Source organism: Ananas comosus, unplaced genomic scaffold (genome assembly GCF_001540865.1).
Source record: "Ananas comosus cultivar F153 unplaced genomic scaffold, ASM154086v1, whole genome shotgun sequence".
Classification (NCBI taxonomy): domain Eukaryota; kingdom Viridiplantae; phylum Streptophyta; class Magnoliopsida; order Poales; family Bromeliaceae; genus Ananas; species Ananas comosus.
This window is the reverse complement of record NW_017893460.1, coordinates 19,464-35,791: the sequence shown is the minus strand read 5'-3', so window position 1 is coordinate 35,791 and position 16,328 is coordinate 19,464. Positions and strand designations below refer to the sequence as shown.

The following is a 16,328-nucleotide window of genomic DNA, read 5'->3' as shown; positions in this document are numbered from 1 at the left end:
ATTCACTCTCACTTATTAGGTAATGTATAAACACAGGTGGTATATATGGTATCTCTCTTTACGCAAAAAAATTAACTGCATGTAGAAAAGGAATAGAGAAGACTTACAGGTCAAATTTGGCTGCCTTCTATGACAGCCAACAGCCAACAGCCAACCAAACTCAATTATTGCTGACATAGGCGTCTGTCCGGCCCCACTCCACTCCACACCCTTTCCGAGGGAGAAATTATTGTCTGTATAGCCAATAATAAAGGCTTATATATCACGCGAGGGGAAAATGTACAAAGAGCCTCTGAACTTTAATTAACTCTTTCCTAATGATTTTGGTTGTTGATATAATCATTCCACATCATTTAGTTAAATTTATTTCTAAATAAAATAAACGAAACGGATGGCATGCTATCTATTTAAAAAAAAAAAAAAAAAACTCCACCAAAACAATAGTGTATATATATATATATATGATAAATAGCAATATGAATGAGTTTAGACGGTATGATGAAAAGAGCAATATGAATGAAATATTTAGAGCTTAGAATATTAGATATTCATTTTATGAGTTTAGACGGTAAAGAAAAATTCTACCCAAAGTTCAGAAATTAACAGTGTAATAAAATTTACAAAAAAAACTACTTAATGCTATTGTAAAAATATTTTAAGCCTTAGAAATTTTCATACATTGTATGTTTATTGGGATAGATGACATATACTAGATTGGGTTTTGGCCATACAAAATTTACAAAGTAGTCACAAGGGAAATTATTGCCTACATATTTATAAGTACATCATATACATGCTATGTGTCGCATACATCTCATTTCCAAACTTTTGTGATAGAGATCTTAAGATTAAAACTAAGACTAAAATACAGAAAACTCTTATAAAAATACTCACCTTTTCTTTTTTTTTTTAATGATTTATAAACAATCTACGTTTTGCCTCTAAAAATTTCAGATATTTTTAAGAGAATTACAATGTTATTGAAGTGGGTGAAATGACAAAACTACCGTTACTCAATTCTACGGAAAAAAATTTAGTTTTGTTATATATTTTTAAGAATATATCCAGTCATAAATTAAAAGAAAGAGATGGGACAGTAATAGAATTCTGTCGGCGGAGACTATATAAGTACATCAACTTGAAACTTTGAGGCATAAAATATATAAATTTTTAAAAGTTAGAAGGAGAAAGAAAAAAGATGAATTTATTTTTAAAAGTCAGAAGGAGAAAGAGAAAAGACGAATATTTACAGGAAATTTTTTTATATTAGTTTAAATTTAATCTAGTATTTGACCGATGCATTATAGGTAGTCACTGATTTTTTATTTTACTTGATGTTACATAAATATATATTTTTTATAAATCTTGTAATTTTTTTATATATAATCCCTTTATTGTTGTAGATATTAATTGAATTGGGCTTGGATTTTAAAAAGTTACGCATTGAAAAATTACATAGAAGTAATTACATAAGGGAATTAATTATTGGCTGCATCTTTTGTATTTAAATATCAAATCACTACAACGGAATTAGGTTATAGAAACACATGTTTGGGACACTTTTGTGTAAGTGTTCAATTTATGCCAAAATTTAAAGAAAAATCTAATAATGCCTAAATATAAAGCCCAATCCAACCAAAAATAAAAAGTTACTCTACTCAACCTACCTCACCCAGCTCATTTGGCCAGATTACAAATAGAAAAGAATAAAAAAAGAAAAATCGATTACGATCTCCCATTCTCCTCTAACTCAATCCACTGAAATCCTAGTCAAAGAGCCCTTCCCTCTCGTCCTCCTCTGTCACCGCAGCCAACGAGGGAGAGTTCCGGCGGTTGCTAAATGCTTAAATAAGTGTTGATAAATTAGCAGCACTTTTTTAGATTATAGCAACACTGTTTAACTGTCACTATATACCTAGCAACCCCACATATAGCAACACTTTTTAAAAGTGTCGGTAATTTAGCCAGCAGTACTTTTTTTGACCTGTACCGATATTTAAAAGTGCCGCTATAGATCATTTTTTTTATAGTAAATGTATATAAATAAATAAATAAATAAATTTGACACCGATTTCTTATAAATCAAATAAACTTTTATCCTTTTTCTGCCTCTAAATCTCAAGGCTACTCCGTATCTACATGATTTAATTTTCATTTCACCAAAAAAAAATTGTGTTCAATGGGATGGTAAAGTAAAAAATTTTGAAAATAATTATAGAATTACAAAGTAAAAAATACGCTAAACTATAGAATAATTAAATATAATTTTTTGAACAATAGAACGATAATATAAAAATAAGTTAAACCACAAGGAGGCAATTTGAAGTTTACCCTTTTCAAAAAATCACAATTTTTCCAGTATAGGCTCTTTAGATATTTTAGATCAAACATATGGGATCATATACTGGTGCGGTGCACATATATGTGTACACTGGGTACAGGCAATTGTTTCTCAGTGCATATAATGTGTGGTGTTTGGTTACACAAAAAAACTACTAAAAATAATTTTATTTTATTGAAGCATTAAATTATAGAAAAAAAATATGGAACATGCTTTTTTTTTTTTTTTTGAGAAATAGATAGCACGCTACTTGCTTCGTTTATTTCATTTAGAAATAAATTCAAACATAAGGCTAAATTACACTTTGATGCTCAAACTATACACTTTAGTTCTCGAATTTTCTCAAGTTTTCGCTCGAATTGTAACATGCGTGACAAGTCCTCGAATTTTAATTCGGCGCAATTTTTGACTTGGGCTATGCAGCGCGTAATATTTTAATCTCAAACTTTAATTAGTTGCAATTTCTCATTGGTTGGAGCCAAAATTTCTTGTATGCTTCTTGGATGAGGGGAGGAAATAGAATGGAAGTTTCGTAGAGAAGACTTACAAGAGTCAAAGTGCAGGAAGTTTTTCCACACTCCTAAACAAATTCCAAACAAAATTTTCCACACTTCAAGACAAATTCTAAACAAATTTTTCCACACTTCAAGACAAAGTCTAAACAAATATCTAAAATTTTATTTGAAAATGAATTCAAACGGTGGATCTATTTAATACTAAATGAATATCGTTTTGATAAAGATATACAAGCGAAAACTCAACTGATTTAGATTGAGATATGGATTTTGTATTCTCGGTCTCAACGAGAGTGAGACTGTAGATCACCTATTTATGGGATGTGACTTTCTCATAGCTCTACTAGAGGGTTTTAATATCCCCAATAAGCTAGCTCTTCGTATTTGTAATACTGCCACTTTGCTCTGGGATGGGAGCCGGCATAAAATGGAGTGCTGGGCGGGAGGGAATTAGCGACAATTGCCACAATGTGGTGGGTCGTTTGGTTGGAGCAGAATAGAAGAATTTTTCAGAATTCTAATCGAATTGTAGGTGGTTTAGTGACCGAGATACGCTCGCTTAGAAACACCTGAAATCTTTTTTGCTACTTTTTTTTTCCCTAAAAAACAGATGCCAAGCTGCCTCAAATTGTAGCTGAGTTCATCTTTCAAATGAATGAAATGATAGCATGCTATCGTTTTTCAAAAAAAAAAAAAAAGAATTTTAATTCGTTGTAATTTTTGACTTAAATTGTGAGATGTGTGACAAGTCCCCGAACTTTAATTTGCTGTAATTTCTTTCTTGAACTATGAGGCGTGTACCACTTTAGTCCTCGAACTTCAATTAGTTTGCAATTTTCCATAGTTGGAGCCAAACTTTGCAAAAGATTAACCAGTGGCTCTTAATAAAATTATTAAATTTTATTTAAAAATAATTGATTTGTTAACCTAAGTATAGAGATTGGTGAGAGAAAATAAAAAAGTTTAGTGATATATATGTAGGAGAAAAGAAAATATAATTAAGCCTGTAAATAGTTATAAATTTTGGATAATAACAAATTAATAACGACCCCTTTCTCTTACCATTGATACCTTAATAACATCTAATTGATTTGAGTCTTGATTTAGGAAATTGATTATAAAAATTACATATACCTGCATAAGTGAGGGAGGAGCAACTGCGTGCGCCAAAATATTACCTGCACCTGGTGTACAGGCACATATCTATACACCGCATCTCTGAAATGGACAAATGTTTTAGAACTAAGAAAATTAAAATCTAACCCACCGTTAATGTGAAAGTGAGTTTAGATCCAAAAATAATTTTTCCTTTAATTAGGCATTTGATAACTTGTTTTTCAAAATCTAATTTTGATTTTTAAAATTATTTTTTTAATTTTAGAGATCCAAAATCAGAAATAGTTAAAACCTGTTTCTTAAACTGTAAATCCAATTTTGAACTCAAATTTTAAGCTTAAATTTAAATTTAGATTTTAAATTTTAAATTTTAGATTTTAATTTTCAAAATTTTGAATTTAGATATTAATTTTTAGATTTTAAATCTCAAATATTAAATTTCAAATTTCAAAATTTTAAAGTTTAAATTTTAAATTTCAAATTTAATCTAAATTTAAATCTTAATGTATGAAATTTAAAAACTTTGGACACTGATTTTTTTTTTTTATACATAAAAATTTTGGACACTACCTTTTTTTTTTTTTTTTTTTTTTTTTTTTTCAAATTGAACGACTTTTGCCTCTTTCTCTACTATAATACGTTCCCAAAATTCATAATTTTTTTTAATCTACTCTTATTAGATATTTTAGATTAAATTTATTAGACCAAATATATATCGTGTGGTGCATATAGTTAATGTATACACCGGGTACAGGCAACTGTTTCTCACTGCATAATGTGGTGTTTGCTAACACATAATTAAACTTTGTAAAAATAGTTTTTAAGAGACATTAAATTATATGAAAAAAAAAATAATCTACTGCTTAGTATTTGGTTTGGCGTAAAATGAAATTGGGATGGAAGCACAAGTGCTCGGTTTGAAAGAAAAGAAAATAAAATATGTAGGAAAGTAGACGTGTGACGGAGAACAGATACTGGCTTTTTAGTTTTTATTTTTTTTCATCTGAAAACAATTTCAAAAATCATATACAGTGTTTTTCTTAAGATATATAATTATTTTGGCATCGGAGAGTGTAAAATGCCCAAACCAAATATCTGAATATCTTATTCCTTCTATTCCTGTATTTTCGACGTGAGCTATGTATTTAAATGCATGAATATCTTATTCATTATATTTATTCAATTTACTCAAAAACGGTGAAGTATTTGGTAGATTAGAATTTCCGTCAATCTAATGGTTTTAATTATCTTTTAGCAAATAAAACTGAAACAACCAATAGATAATAGAGTTATTAAACATCACAAAATTTTCACTTTTAACTAACTAAAGAACACAATAAAAAGACAAATTAGAATTTAAGAATGGGTGTCAACCAAAAAAAAAAAAAAAAAATGAAGTTGAGGTTTATTTCACAATGGCTATAGCTTCAGAGGCCTCAAACAATTTAGTTTATTCAAATATATTATATATATATATATATATATATATATATATATTATATATATTTATGCCTCTGTAACCCAGTTTGAAAATAAGGAACTGCGCAAAGGAGTGTAGATAGAAAATTTGAATCAAAACCAACCTTACAGAGATTGAAGACTGAACTGAACATAAGCAACAGTTGTCGGTCTATTTGAGTTTTGAGGGTGCTTTTCTGTCTTCAATGCATCAGGAAATTATTATTATTTTCTTTTGAAAATTGTAAAGAAAGTAAAAGCAAGCAGCTGCAGGACATGGTTGCATGTTGATGCCTGCTGCAGTGTAGCCCTCATTTTCATTTTACGATGAGATGTCGGTATGAGTGTTATCGATGGAGTATCTGTCAAATTTACTCCGGAAAGTGGATACAACCTGCATTAGAAACTTGAAAAAGTTTAACAAATTTGAAGTACGATTTATACCACGGAAATTAAGGACGCGAGTTCAATCTGGGTGCTTGTTATACTGCTAAAGAAACGTAAAAATTGGAAACACATCTTAAAGCAATGTTAAGCCATGGATGTTTCTGCTACTTCAAAGAAGCTCAACAGCTTCATCAGATAACAGACGAAAACAGAACAGGCTTATGACCAGGCTATGCGATTTGCTATTTCTGCAAGAATATTCAAACACTAAATTATATCTTTAGGATAATTTCATCCGTAAAGATTTTACATTAATTTGGCAAGAGAAGAAAAAAATGAAATACATGGAGTCTCTCTCTCTAATCCTGCACCAACAAAATAGGAGAACAAAACTTTACTCTTGTTATATTCATGAAAGAATTGAGAGACATATATATATGTAGGAGTACTACTACAATCCTGCACCAAGAAAATAAATGAACGCAAAAGCTTTTGCCGCGCATCTCTTATGTTCTAACTCATCAGTCTTATTTTCACCTCAAGACACAAATTACTGCACAATTAGTCATATGCAACTTTAGAAAGCAATTGATATGCTAGCAACATATGTTGTACTCATTACATTGTTTGTTTTACAGGACCAATCCGTCCTGCGAGCATACCATCATGGATTAATTATAGGGTGGAATTAGCGCTATATTCCCTAATTATGTATCCAAACCATAAAGTAAGAGTGCAAAATATAAAAAATTCCTAATTGAGGATGGTAATTAAAGACGAACCTGATTGCTCTGGCATTATCCGAAAAAAAGGTAATTAATCCTGAAACAAATGAGATGACCTTGTTAAGATCGAATGAGTGAGACGTAGTTCATTAAGATCGAAATGATTTGCATTAACTACAGAGAGTAGCATGGGCGAGATGAAGAGTGGTAAAGCGTACGTACAATATGAATCATCATCACTCAGCAAATCCTGAGCAATCATCACCACATCAGGGATGTGGGCAATCTTAGGCCAATCAACGCCTATATTCTCATGGTATCGCTCCATCAACACAGGGTGACACTTGGTGATGCATAGATAATGCAGTGAAGTAGGCAGATCTGGAAGTGACTGGATGAGTTTAGCATCATTTACTTTGAGACGCTCGAGGGAGCGCAGTTTTGTCATGCTCTGGGGGAGGGACTGAAGGGAGCTTGCATTCCATATTCGTAAAAATTTGAGGGCAGCATGATTTTGTAGTAGCCATTCCTCAGGTAAGCCGGTGAGTTGCGAAGCATTAGAGAAAATGAAACGGCTGATGGAGGAGAGACTTCTTAATGGCTCCATGAGCAGGAGCGCGTGGTGGTCAATTGATAGTTCACCATGCTTCAAAAAGCAGTCCTCTGCATTCCTTTGGCCGACATCATTTGGGAAAGGAGGCTGCAGCCAGGCAACTTCAATTAGCTTATCACACCCTTCAATTTCTAAAGAACGAAGGGATATGAGAGCTTGTATTCCACCAAATGATGACAGCTCTTTGCAGTTCTTTATTATTAAATGGGAAAGCATCGTCCACCGTGCACACACTTGTGCTGGGGGAAGGGATGCTATCCTTGCACAATCGAGTAATTCCAACCATGTAAGAGAGGTTAAATTTGCTGACCACAGCAGTGGCACCTCAAGGTCGCCACATGATCCAATAGTGAGCGAACTGAGTATAGAGGGCACTTCGATGTCTGAGATCCCACGTTTTGTCAACTTCGGGCAATTCTCTATACGTGCGAAATGTAGGGAGTTCAATTTTCCAAAAAGCTCTGTTGGAAAATATTCGAGCTTCTCACATTGTTTGATGGTTAAGCTTCCAAGAGGCTTAGAATGTTCTTGCTGCTGCAGAAAGAAAAGATGTAAAGATATTTAAGTCCGGGCAATCACGGCTATGCGTGCAAATAGGAATTGGTGTTTTAATATAAGGGTAAACTTCAAATTGCCCCGTGTGGTTTAGCTCATTTTTACCTTTCCACCTTACGGTTCAAAAGTTTTGCTTTGCATTTCTGTGGTTTAATTTTTATTTCATCAAAAAAATTCTATATGAAATAGTGTGGCAAATTAAAAATGTTTAAAAAATCATAGGATAGCAAAGCGAAAAATGAGCTAAACTACAGGGGGCAAAGTGCAACTTTTTGAATCACAGGGTGACAAAGTGAATATAGGCTAAACCACAGGGGGGAGGAGACAAAGTGATACTTTTTGAACTACAGGGGGGCAAGTGAAAATAAGCTAAACCTCGGAAGAAATTTGACGTTTATAAAGTAAATCACTTACATTGTTGTTTGCGTAATCCTGATTTATTGTTGGAAGAGCGGTCAATCCGACATTAGAAATATGCAAGTCTCTTAGACTATAAAGCAGAGTAGGAATTTCCCTCAAAGTAGGGCAGTCAGTAATACTCATAGAATGAAGTTGAGGAAACATGCACCCATCATTTACTCCAATCCACTCCTCCAAGTTAGGCTTGTCCACAAAGAATAACTCCTTCAAAGATGGAAAGGCATATCCACTGCTGCTTTCGAAGAATGAACAATCTATTTGCTTTATTGTATGTAGTCCCGACAAGAAAAGATATCGGAGCGAAGAAAACTGCCCAAGAGGTGGAAGTTGCTCCCATCCTTTACAATCAATCAGTTCGATGGTTGTCAAATTGATGAGAGACAGATCTATCATCCAACATGGAGATTTAACACCTTGGTATTCTGCAATACACAATCTCTTGAGATTGATATGCGGGCAGAGGTTATTAAGGAGCTGCTCATCCGTCTCTGCTCTATTGGAGTGGCCTTTAGACCATTCTAATGTCAATGATTTGAGATATTCTTTCTCGTTCAACTTGGCCTCCGTAGCTTCTTCAGAAGTGCTCACATTTTCAAGTTCTCTAATACACAGACTATGAAGGTCTCTTAAGTTCTTTAGTTCACCGATTTTGTAACCACTCTCCTCTCGGACAATAAAATTTTGTAATTTGTGGATGAAGGTTAGTTTGCTAATATAAGGAATATTTTTTATCACATGATTAGGAACATCTAATGAACGCAGATTGACCAAGTTTGTCAAGCCATCATATTTAATACTTTCATTCACAACTTTCCCTAGTGAAAGAGATAGGTAGCGAAGGTGTATCAAGCTACTAAGTGCATTGGGCAGTTTATAAGAGTCAAAATTCACATCTAAGATCAATAAGCGTAACTTTTTAAACCCTTTTACAACTTCAATAAATTCAAGTGCATGATTTGCATTATGCTTATTATCCTCTTTAACAGAAATGACTAGAGTGCGCACATTCTTAAGATTGGAGATCTCTCTGATGGAAAGAAGATTGACCATTTCAACAGATAAATGTCGAACTGTCTGTGGAATAGTATCACCTCCTCCTCTGATGCATTCCCCTAGAGAAATAGATTTTGCAAGGTCATGCAGTAGATCGTGCATAAAATAGTGTTTATAAATTTTCAACCAATCTTCACTGGTTTTGCAAGTAAAGAATGATTTTCTTGTCAGAAGATCTAAATACTCCTTTCCAATGTCCTCCGGCCTCTGTTCTCCACGAATAGACTGCGGAATCAGACCTGAACCTATCCACATATCGACCAATATTCTCTTTTTAAACATATAATCTTGTGGAAATAAACTACAATATCTAAAGCAGAGTTGTAAGTTTGTGGATAAGTGATCGTAGCTTAATCTCAAAATTGTCATGATGTTGCTCTTTCCTTGTTGTAATTTCATGATGTCTTCTTCCAAGATTTTCTTCCAATATTTATAGTCCATGCAAGAGTTCAGCATTCCTCCCATGACCTTTATTGCCAATGGGCATCCTCCAAGCTTCTTCGCTATCTGCTTACCAATCGGCTGCAAGTTTTTATAATCATCAGGGTTCACATCAAGGAATGCATGCTTATTGAAAAGCGACATATAATCGCTCTCCTCCAACTCATTTAGATTTAATGATTCTCGTTTGCATTTCATCATTTTTGCCGCCATATCTGCAACTGAACCCATTCGAGTTGTCAACAGGATCTTGCTTCCTCTTTGTCCGAATTTCAAAGGAGCAACCAATTTCTCCCACTCTGTCATTTTATCATCGTTCCAAACATCATCCAGTATGAGCAAAAACCTCTTCGACGTTAGTTTTTGTTTAAGATTCGCATGGAGTGCATGTAGACTCTTGTCGCCAAAATTCTCACTACTTACACATTCTAAAATCTTTCTTGTTATCACAGTTACATCGAAATCCTAAGAAATGCAAACCCACATAATCGGGTCGAAGTGCTCTCGCACTCTTTCGTCGCAATAGACTAGTTGAGCAAGAGTGGTCTTCCCGAGCCCGCCCATACCAACAATTGTAAAAGCAGAGACATCGACAGCGGCATCTCCCGGTTTGATCAGCCATTCAACTATCAGGTCCCTCTCCTTGTCTCGTCCAAGCACCTCACTTTCGGTTAGCAAGGAGCTAGTCTCGCGAGTGTTCTTGATTTCCTCGAGCTTCTGACGCTTAACACTAGGGCCGTATAACCCAGTAACAAGTTGAACTAGTGGCCCCACACCGGCAACGACCCTATCTAACCCCTTGACAGCCTCCCTCAACCGCTTCAGTGTGCCTTTGCTAAATTTATGACTAACAAAACGGTCGAACTTTTTCTTGCATGTAGAGAGAATGCCACGCACCTCGTCATCTCGATCTTTTATAGTCTTCTTCAGCTCGTAGTACTCCAGTTCGTCGAGCACGTCCTCCGCGTTCTCCACAGCATCTCTGAGCTGCCACAGCCACGTATCCAGCGCCTCGCTCTGCTCTGCAATCGACACCGCCGCCTCCTCCACGGCAGTCAAGACTGTCCGGATCTGCGGAAGCACCAGCTCCAGCCTTTCCAGCTCGTCCCGCGCGCCTCGCAGCGCCGGGTAAGCTTTGATGTAGGAAAAGCACGTCTTAACGAGGCTATCGATGATCGCCGACGCCACCGATCCGGCTATGAAGGTTAAAGCCATAATCGGCTTCACCACCGCTCAGGCAATTGATCAAACACCGAGAGTGCAGAAATTAGAGGATGAGGAAACACAGATGTCGAAACAATTAGCTGAGTAGATAGTTACAATAGCGCGCAGGCATCAAAGAAAGATCCACGAAAGAGTACTTTCTTGAATGTTTCTTGGAAGAGGTTTGATAGAGAAGACTTACTGCAATCGAAGCTCAGGAAATTTGTCTGCCTTCGCTAGCGACCAACCAACCAACCAACAAAACTCGATTGATTATTGCCGACAGAGGAATCAGAATTAATCCGTCCTCCCCCGCTCCACACGGACTCTTTTTTTCTTTTTTTCTTTTTTTCAAAATGATACAACAAAATTTTCTAATCGGATAAATAGCCCTATGAAAAATAAAATTGGCAAACTAGTTCTTCTTCTGTTCCTAATTTTTCACAAAAATAATAAATTATTAACCGTCTTTTTTTATTTACTATAATTCTGACTGATATAATAAGAAATTATGAAGACGGTGAATTATTCGTCGTTTTTAACCATTTTAAAAAAAAAATATCTAATAATAGAGTTCTATAGATTAAGGGGAAAATGAACAAAGAGCGTATGAACTTTAACTCTCTTGTAAACACAAGTTTAAATTTTTTACTGACTTGATTACACTATACGATACTGTTGTAGTTTACAGATTTTTTCACTTTTTATATATTACTAATTTTTTTTTTTAAAGCTATCAACTATTCTCTTTTCTTTTTTGCAGTCTATTTACACTCTTAGGGCCCATTTGGTTCGAGTTATATAATATTACAAAGTATCTTGACATATCCAGGGATCTTAGATTTCGGCGTGAGATTACTACTGATGCTGCATTAACGCGTTTGGTTTAATGCAGTAATGTAATACTAGATTACAGTGTTTATAACATTAATATGTTTGGTTCAGTTTATAAAATTTAGTAATCCTGACATAAAAGCATAGTTTTTTTCAAAATTGCCCTTATTGTGGTCAGTTGAATATTATTTTATTTACAAAAATATAATTTACAGTAGTAAATTAATTATATTAATAATTAATAAAATAAAAAGACCTAACATGAAAAAAAATTAACGTTGCAAAAAATTAATTTCAACCCATAAAAGAATAAATAGAAAAAAGATCATTATACATAATGAAAAATCATACAATAACAAATAAATTTCAATTTTAAAACTCATCTATAAACAAAATCATTAACCAAACATATAGAATATATATTTTTCATGTTTAATATCAAACAGTACTATTACCAAGTTAAGAAATTAATAAAGCACCATATAGAATAAATATTTTATAAAGTCGAAACTTCCACACACATTATAATAGCATCCAAAAGTGAAAGCTTAAACACTTACATTATAAAAATTTAAAAGTTCTTGCACTAATAAAAAAAAACTAAAAAAGTCTAAACCAACGATGCAATAGAAAATTATAAGTGTTCGTGCACGAGAGAGAAAGAGATATAGATAGAGAGACGTGAGAGAGAGAGAGCGAGAGAAAGGGGCGTGCGAGAGAGAGGGAAGAAGGCGAGAGAGAGAGCGAGAGAAAAGGGCATGCGAGAGAGAGGGGGAAGGCGAGAGAGATGAAAATAATACAGTTAATTAGATTTGGGGTTGTTGGAGGGTAAAATTGTCATTTTACATAATATGTAGTATTAACGGGTTTCAATAATGCAAGATATACGACCCCCCTCCCATTAATATTTTCGATGTAATTCTGTTCGATTTGTAATGTTACATTAACGACTACATTACATAGCGGATTAACCAAACACAGTTATCCTGGCAGGATTGCCTGTAATCTTGCCGGGATAACTTGAACCAAACGGGCCCTTAGTAATAAACTTATAATTTTGCACACAAGCTGCTATAAGATACTCGTTAAAAGTGATAGAGCATATATATTCAACTCATGCTGACATAAAAAAAATAACAAAATAAATGAAGATAATAAAAAGATTAAAAATAACTTGATTAAAGCTTGCAATAAGTCTATCTGGAAGATTCATTTTAGCATTTTTTTTTCTCTATTTTTTCAACTAATATTCCTTAACAAATTATTCGATTTTATGGGTATCTTAGAAAGTCATCTCCTTTTATTTTTCTTTTATAATTATTATAATTTGATCTCATTGAAAACAAGCTAATTCAAAATTTTCATACTCAAGTTCTAGATGATGATAATTCGTTCACGGTCTCCACCTTAGACTCTAAACCATAAATCTATATGTTATCTTAAATAGTATACACTACTAAAGTAATGTTGCTCAATGTTTTAGACATAAAATTTTTATTTTTAAAGAGATAATAAATTATTTACTTTCGTTTGAAGGTAACAAATTATTCACTATTTTTTTTTTTCGTTCGTCCTGCTTCGGTATGATGATGGATTTATTTGCTATATAAATTTTAGGGACTTTTTTGCTTTTATAACCCTCACTGTTATTCAAAATTTTTAAATTTATGATCAATTTATTCTTCAAATACCCTTATGCAGTCCAAACCTCATTAGTAAACCCTGTGGTTAGGGATTTTTTGAAGGAATTTTTGAAATCAATAACAATATTTTGGTCAATCAAAACTATATTAAAATTTTTTTAAATTTTGAAATGTATATAAAATATTATCCCTAAATTTTAAGAGTAGGTAGGTCACCAACTTTATTTCTGGATAAATTTTATTAACCACCATTTCCAATCACAAACATAGACTAATAAAAACATTAACAGTTTTTGTGATTTAATTTAAAAAGTTGTCCCTACCTATATGTCACAAGAATTTTTTACGCAAAAAGCCGCTGGTTCGAAATCCATTTTATAAAAATACATAAGCAGGGATTCAATTCTCTGACCTTTAGCTAGCCCTCGAAAAGCAAAGATACATACATATAATATACTAGCTAAAGGTATTTAGTTAGTTTATTTTAGACCCGAAAATAAATTAAGCCAGAATAGTGATGCATGCATTAAAAATAGGGTAAACTCCAAAGTTTTTTCTATACGATGTACCTTATTTTTTCTCTATCATCCTATGGTTTGAAAACTGTTAGATGCGACTCGAAATCTACTATCGATTCAGGTTCGGGTTTACGACTCGCCGACAGCTTCGCGGTGCGACCAATTTGGAAAAGAAAATTATGGAGGAAAAATGAATGTCTATGGTGGGTAGCGGAGCCCCCCGCGGTACGGATCGGATCCGAAACCTGTTATGAGTTTTTCTTTTTCGTTTATCGTTTATGCCCTAGAGGCGTGTGATCGTGGTTGGTTGTAACCTGAAGAACATTGTATTCTCTTTTCATTCCATAGTGAAGTTCTCTCCTCCCTCGCCCGTGGTTTTTCTCTGCAAAAGGGTTTTCCACGTAAATCTGTGTCTCTTTATTTTTCTGCTTGTGGTTTGATTGTTTTTGTGTTCGTCATTTCGTTTCCGTTTGTGCGTTTGTCGTAACAAAAACTTTCTCTTTAACCCCTTGTGGTTTAATTTCTACTGTACCCAAAAATTCTATATGAAGTAAGATAGCAAAGTAAAAAACTTTTAAAAAGCCACAAAATGGTAAAGTAGAAAACGAGCTAAGCCACATAAAAGCAAAGTGTAATTTTTTAAACTACAGGGTAGCGCAATAAAAATGAACTATATCATAGAGGGGCGGAGTGATATTTTTTGAACCACAGGGGGTAGTAAACTGAAATTGGACTAAACCAGTAGGGAGCAATGCATATTTAGTAAATTTCTAGTGGTGACAGCCTTACAGAGGATCCAGTTTATAAATTTGGGTGATGATGTGACTGTCATTTGGAATAATTAGACGTCAAGATATAGAACTCAGTCTATTCGTTCTAGGCTGATCGAACTGATAGCCTGGTGATGAGTTATTTGGAATGTTAAAAATGATGTGATTTTTAGAAAAGTTAGTGCGGACCCATTTGTAGCAGTCAATAAAATCAGGTACTTCAAAAACTTGTGGGGAATTTATCTCAGCAAAGTAGCTATTTCGTATTCAGTTAACCATTTCTTTTTTTTTTCTTCTTTCTTCATCTCGACTGACGTCTAGTACCTCGCTCATGTAGTCTAGTTATATTTCGAATGAATGAAGCAGACAACATGCTATATTTTTCTTTAAGAAAAAAAATCAAATAAAATTGATTTTTTTTTTCCCCTTGCTTGATTGCATTCAGAGACAGCACCACGTTCCCAACTCATCCGATCGAGTCAATGGCCTCGAAAAAATATAAATCAACAACTATACCCTTTTACTTGTGCGATTGTTTATTTATTAGGGCTTTGTTTTTTAACTTTTAAATAACCTTGATTAATAAAAGTTTAAAATATATAAACATCTCCTGAACTTTAATCTTTTTTTGAAAGGACCCCTGATTTTTTTTTAACTAGAGCAATTTTTTATCACGCGTGCATCTTTGGTGGGCATTTGATTCTAACAAATTTTTAAAATTGCTAATGAAAGGACCAAAATCCAAGAATTTGTAAGTTGAGGGTTGTAAATCAAATAAAAAAAATATGCTAAGTCTACAATCTTTACAATTCTCAATCCATGACCGTTTAATTCACGATTTTTAGTTTTTAGTTAAAAAAAACAAAAAAAATTGGACAAGACGAGTTGGAAAACGGTGGACATTGGATGGCGGAGGTTATAGGGCTAGCATTGCACATTAAAAAATTAAAAAAGAAAAGAAAAATTCACGGCATTTAAACCAAAAACAATTGGGGAATTAACCCCTATATAAATGTTATTTTGGAATCTAACCCTCATACCACGCAAGAGGATAACGCTGGTGCCCGTTGGCAGCATTTAAGATGTGTTGGTTGCCACAAGAAGATGGCGAATCATTCGGTGCCTTTTGAGTAGAAGACAAGTGAATGATTTATTACCTTCTTATATCCGCCTATGCGCTTAATTTATTGTGTTTCTCACGCACTAAATTAGAAGAGATAATTTTCTTTTCGTTCTAAAGCTTTACAAAATTAGGTGTAAGACATGTGTTGAGAATAATTAAGTGTTTAATTTGTAACTTCCTTGGGTAGAAGAATCTAGAAACCTATTGGGTAATTAAATTTCAACCAACTAGAATAACTCACCCCCAAAAAAAAAGGAAAAAAAAAAGATAAGCCTCTCTAATAATTATTGATGAAAGATAAGGAACTGTACAAAAAGGAGTGTACACCAAAAAGAAAGACTGACATGAATTTGTTCGCAAAATCTGAATCAAAAACCAAACTTACACAGACTGAAAACTGAGTTTGTTTTTTAATTTGTCTTCAACACATAAAGAAATTTAATTTTTTTTTGAAAAGTGTAAAGAAATTAAAAAAGTAAAATAGCTGCAAGATGTGGTTGTATTTACAATGAGTCAGCCGCGCCAACCAAATTTACTCCAAAATTCGATAGAGGCCGCATTAAAAACTTGAGAAAAGTTTAACAAAATTTGAAGTATAAACAACTTTAGAGCT

The 16,328-nt window shown here is 33.5% G+C and overlaps 1 pseudogene; it reads right to left on the bottom strand.

Annotated features, from left to right (window-relative positions):
• Positions 1-5,489: 5,489 nt before the first annotated feature.
• On the bottom strand, positions 5,490-11,154 carry LOC109706103 (annotated as a pseudogene).
• Between the last annotated feature and the right edge of the window lie 5,174 nt (positions 11,155-16,328).